Source organism: Sturnira hondurensis, unplaced genomic scaffold, assembly GCF_014824575.4.
Source record: "Sturnira hondurensis isolate 20B ecotype Veracruz unplaced genomic scaffold, ASM1482457v3 Scaffold0025370, whole genome shotgun sequence".
NCBI lineage: Eukaryota > Metazoa > Chordata > Mammalia > Chiroptera > Phyllostomidae > Sturnira > Sturnira hondurensis.
In genome coordinates this window covers 15,929,737-15,935,202 of record NW_028098001.1, presented here as the reverse complement: position 1 = coordinate 15,935,202, position 5,466 = coordinate 15,929,737, and the positions used below count along the sequence as shown (strand labels likewise).

Here is a 5,466-nt window from a genome sequence, read left to right as displayed (position 1 = left end):
TTTGAAGTAACCAGAAACATTCTTTCCTTTGTTATCTGTAAAAGGTAATCAACTGCAGCAAACCTGTGTATAGTAAATGAGGACCATTTTCCATGTAATGCACCCAGAAAAACAATAAAAGTGCAGGCAGGCACTGGGGCCCTCTCACCCTCTTAGCATAGCCACCAATTCTTGGCAGTCAAGCTTCTCAGTAGACAGGGACAGTCCATCAGTCATTCCAGTCACTCTCCTGGTCAGCAGGATTGTAGTCTGGATCATTCTTCAGCTTCAAGTTATCCATTTCCTGGATAAAGACTCATCTACCTCCACATTATTTCCAGTATCCTCCAAGATGTGGGTACCAGCTGTGCCAAGATGATGATCTGTTTCAAATAGCTGTTTCCCACTTAATATATTTTTCCTGCTTGTTCTTCTTTCCTTCATTTCTTTTTAATTTCCAAAAGTTCTGCATCAAACTTGCTTTCCAATTTAAGAAGTTCTCAATTGTAACAGGATTGCCATGAAATAATTGCTTTTCTCCTTCTTCTGCTTCTTTTTCTTTTTGTTTCTTTTCTTCTTCTCTTCTAGTTTTTATTTGATCCACTATTTCATTTGATTTTTCTTGCACAGCAGTCACTAAAGCAAAGATCATCACCACACCAAGGTTTTCTTCTGCCTATAATACTAACAGTTTTAAAATACTTAAAACATCACTATCTTCTAGATTTTTTTCTGGAAGAATATTTCATAAAGCCACAACATACACAGATCCAGCATCTGCATCAGTGGAAGGGTATACCTTCTGTCTACTTTTGTCTGTTAAATTCCTTATTTCATGTTCCATTTTAACTGAGAGCCTTGGTGGGTAGAGTAGTTTTGGTTGCAGGCCTTTGCTTTTTATAACTTGGAATATTTCTTGCCATTGCCTTCTGTCTTGTGGTGTTTCTTTTGAAAAGTCTGCTGCTAGCTTTATCAGAGTTTCCTTGTATGTTTCTTCCTGTTTCTCCCTTGCTGCTTTTAAGATTCTCTGTTTGTATTTAAAACTTGATGTTTTAATTATGATATATCTTAGAGTAACCCTCTTTATTTTTATCTTGACCTGGACCCTCTGTGCTTCCTGAAATTATGTGGCTTTTAGCTTCTCCAGGTGCAGAAAGTTTTCTGTCATTATTTTTTAAAACATAGTTTTCACCCCTTGCTCCTTTTCTTCACATTCTCGTATTCCTATGATTCTAATGTTTTTGTATTTCATGCTATCTTGCTGTTCTCTTAAGTTATCTTCATGGTTTTTGAGTCTTTAGAATGCAGCTGCTCTACCTGGGTGTTTTTTTCTACATTGTCTTCTACCTTGCTAATTTGGTCCTCTGATTCATCCAGTCTGCCTATCATTCCTTCTAGTGTATTTTTTATTTCATATATGGTATTCTTCATTTCTTCCCGATTCTTGTTTATAGTTTCTATTTCCTTTTTCATACTATTGTGTTTGCTACTCAGTCTTGTAGTTAATCCATGAGTTCCTTTATCATACTTATCATGATTCTTTTAAATTCTATATCTTATACTGTGCTTGCTTTCATTTCCCTTAGCTCTCTTAGTGGGGAGTCTTCCATTCCTTTTGATTTCAGGTTCTTTGTCTCCCCATTCTAAATGACTCTTTTCATTTGTTTTTGTGATTCCTGATGTTGGGGACTACTCTGTGTGGTTTTGGAGATTGTAGCCCTGAGAGAGAAAGCTCTAAAAGGGGCTAGTAAGTCTCCTTTGGAAACCAGGCCATAACACAGGTGGCAGGCATGACTCTTTTAACACAAAATGGTCCCATGGAAATCAGGCCTGAAGTGTACATTTTTTGTCCTCTGACGCCAGCTCTGCCCAGTAATAAGCCCTGTCAGTATAACCCAGTTGTCTGAGTTCAAGACATAAGGAATAAAACTCCCTACTTCATAATATATGCCTTTACAGCTATCTGGCACTTGCATGCTTTGCAGACCCAACCTGGAAAGATTTCTGTGTTTCTTTAATTGTTATCTATAGATAGTATTAGTTTTTTATGACTATAGCCTGTTGGAAATTGATTGATAAGCTATGCATGTGTTCTGTATCCCCCTTCATTTCCCAATGAAAGCCATGTCGGAGAAGGTCTCAGGACACTTTCCATTAGAGGGAATCACCACCCATTTTCCCACTGGAGCAACAAGATTGCAGCTGTTATGACTCTTTATCTTTATCTGCAGTGGCACTGGGGATCTCACTGGTTAAACATCATCCTGATGTTCTGCTTTGCCAGCTGTCTTTGTAGAGTCAACTTCTGTGGTAGCAATTCTTTGGGACTTAGTAGTACAATCTCTTTGACATCCTTGTCTGGATGCTTTAGGGTTGCCCTTTCTTCCATTTGTGTGGGCTCTCTTGTACTCGGTCTTTACCTGTTGGTGGCTCCTTTGTTGATAGGTTCTCCCCTCCAGTGGGTTTACTGGTAGTCACAACTTCCACCTTGTTTTGTATGTGTTCAGGGGCAGGACAAAGGTAAAATGGAGTAAGGCAATGGAAGAGTATTTTATAGGATTTAAGGTACTATCAAGTAGAAAACCGATAGGAGGTCCTTTGGAGAAGTACAGCAATAATCAGGATATTTCACCCAACTAGCCACTTTTTATAAAAGGTGAAAAGAGATAAGAGTCTTATTAGAAGGAAAAGAATGTGAGCTGACTTTAGAAAGCAGAGCACTTATTCAAGGTTAGATGGTAAGATATATTGAGAGTAAGGAAGAGAAACTTGGCACAGTGTGTGAGAGAATAAAGTTAACCACAATAGTAATTAAACTCAAGAAGATGGAAAAATAGATTAAGATCAGGGAAGAATGTTATGAGGGTTTTGGAATAACGACAGTTTGATTATTAATATATAATCTCTGCCAATGATACCTCAGACAAAGGTTTAATCTCCAAAATATACAAAGAACTCACACAACTTCACTCTAAGAAGACAACTAACCCAATTAAAAAAATGGGCAAAGGACTTGAACAGACAATTCCCCAAGGAGGACATACAGAGACACATGAAGAGATTCTCAATATCACTTTCTATCAGAGAGATGCAAATTAAAACTACAATGAGATACCACTTTACACCAGTCAGAACGGCGATCATAAACAAAACAATAAACAACGAATGTTGGAGAGGGTGTGGGGAAAAGGGGACTCTAGTCCACTGTTGGTGGGATTGCAGACTGGTAGAACCATTATGAAAAACAGTATGGAATTTTTTCAGAAAACTAAAAATGAACGTGCCTTTTGACCCAGCAATTGCACTGCTGGGTTTGTATCCTAAGAACCCTAAAACACCAATTCCAAAGAACATATGCACCCCTATGTTCATAGCAACACAATTTACAATAGTCAAGAGTTGGAAGCAACCTAGGTGTCCGTCAGTAAATGAATGGATCAAAAACCTATGGTACGTATACACAATGGAATTCTATGCTGCAGAAAGAAAGGAGCTCCTACCCATTGCAACAACATGGATGGAACTGGAAAGCATTATGCTGAGTGAAATAAGCCAGGGGGTGAAAGACAAATACCACATGATTTCACCTTTAACAGGAAGCTCAACAACAAAACAAACAAGCAAGCAAAATATAACCAAAGACACTGAAATAGAGAACAGGGATACAGTGACCAGAGGGGAGAGGGGAGGGAATTTCAGGGGAAATAGGGGAGGGATTTAGAGGAGCAAATATAAGGATACATGGGCAACAACTAAGAAGGGTGGAAATGGGAGGGAGGGGGCGTACGTGGGGGTGGGATGGGATGGGAGTGATAGACAGAAAACTGTACTTGATTAAAAAAAGACTGTTAAAATATATATATATAATCTGAATGAAAAGAATAAAAAGTAAAAGATCAAGAGTAGTTTGTTATTGACATGGCCAAAACCAAAAGAGTTTGATTCAAGGGAGGGAGGCAGGGATGGGTGTGGTGAGGGTCTAGAGTGGGGTGAAAATGGAGACAACTGTACTTGAACAGCAATTTAAAAGCATGAGTAGTGGTTATTGGAATATGACTGAAGTGAAAGAAGAAAAATTAAATTGCAATATGAAAGGGAGAGTAAAAAAATCAAACAATGAAATTGAACAGACAAGACCCCCCAAAAAGCAAATAGAAAGAAGAGAAATAAAAAATAAAAATAAAATAATAAATATAACAAAGAAATAAAATAAAATAATAAAATGCAGGTTCTGTAGGATAGCTAAGTAAAATTTGTCTCAGCTGTTGGTTTTAGCCTTCTGACTTTTTTCTGGATCTGCTCTTGGTTTTCTCACAGCTCCAAGTCTTTTTGTCCTACACTGGGGAAAAAAAGTCTCCTGATGACTTTTAAACCTGTCAAGCTGGTTTTGATGTTCTTCTTGGATATTGCAAGTGTGGGAGGGAGTCGGTTTTTGTTTCTTTCCTGTGTTTCTGTGTTCCTGTGTTTTTGGCTTGGTCTAGGCTACAATATTGACAGGTACCCAGTTTCAGGCCTCTGTCCTTAGAAGCATTGTGCAGCCCACACAGCCTATTGTGTATATGGGCTGGGCAGATGCCACTAATCCACCCTGTTGCACAGCCCTTGATCAGTCCCTGAGGTGCACTGAGTGGAAGCAAGTCACACCCCTCCTCCTGCCTCTTTGTTGGCCTGGGCCTGCATGTGTGAAAAGTCCCTCCAATGCTGTTAAATTCCCCTGCTGAATTAAGCCTTTCTGGGTACTGCTACCTCTCTGAGTCCATCGTGATCCCCTTTGATCAATCTGTGAGGTGTCCTGCATGGAACCAAATCATGCTTCCCCTCCTCCCTCTTCACTGGCCTACCTGCTTAGCACAATTGGTCTTTGTATAGCAGCTTAGAACCATTTTTTAAGTGAATTCTCCTTCTTTTCAGCAGGCCATTTCTATCAAGCACCCAGCTTTCCACAAAGACCAACTCCAGAGACTATCTGGGTCATGGCCTGTAGTGGACTTGCTCTTCAACAATCTCCAGTAGTCACTTGGCTTCCCAATTTCTCTGATACTGTTCCAGCCAGTGACCACATATCCAGCTAGCTTACACTGCCAGCTGTGTGTCTCTTACTGTGTCTCTACGGCACCCCTGGAGGACTTGAAGCATCTCCACATGCAGGTATGCAAACTCACTGCTTTGAGAGGAGGCAAAGCTGAAAAGTTACAATCACTGATCTGGCTCTCCTCAAAAGCTGCCACAGCAGCTGTGGTCTCCAGGGAAGGGCCTGGTGACCCTCCCATTGGCCTACAAAACCTTCTTACCATCCATTTTTAAACATCCTTTGCAACATTTGGCTTGCAAACTTTATATCAACTGGAATTCTGTAGGCTGTTCACTGTTCCTTGGAAGATCATCTAGGTGTCCCAGTTGGGTACATGAACAAATGGGTTCAGCTCCCACCTACCTCATCATCATCTTCACTCTTTTTTCAATTTTAAACATCTGGGTAAAGTAGCC

At 39.9% G+C, this 5,466-nt stretch overlaps 1 pseudogene; it reads right to left on the bottom strand.

Moving 5' to 3' along the window:
* Positions 1–208: 208 nt before the first annotated feature.
* On the bottom strand, positions 209–5,249 carry LOC118982318 (RWD domain-containing protein 1-like; annotated as a pseudogene).
* Positions 5,250–5,466: the final 217 nt, after the last annotated feature.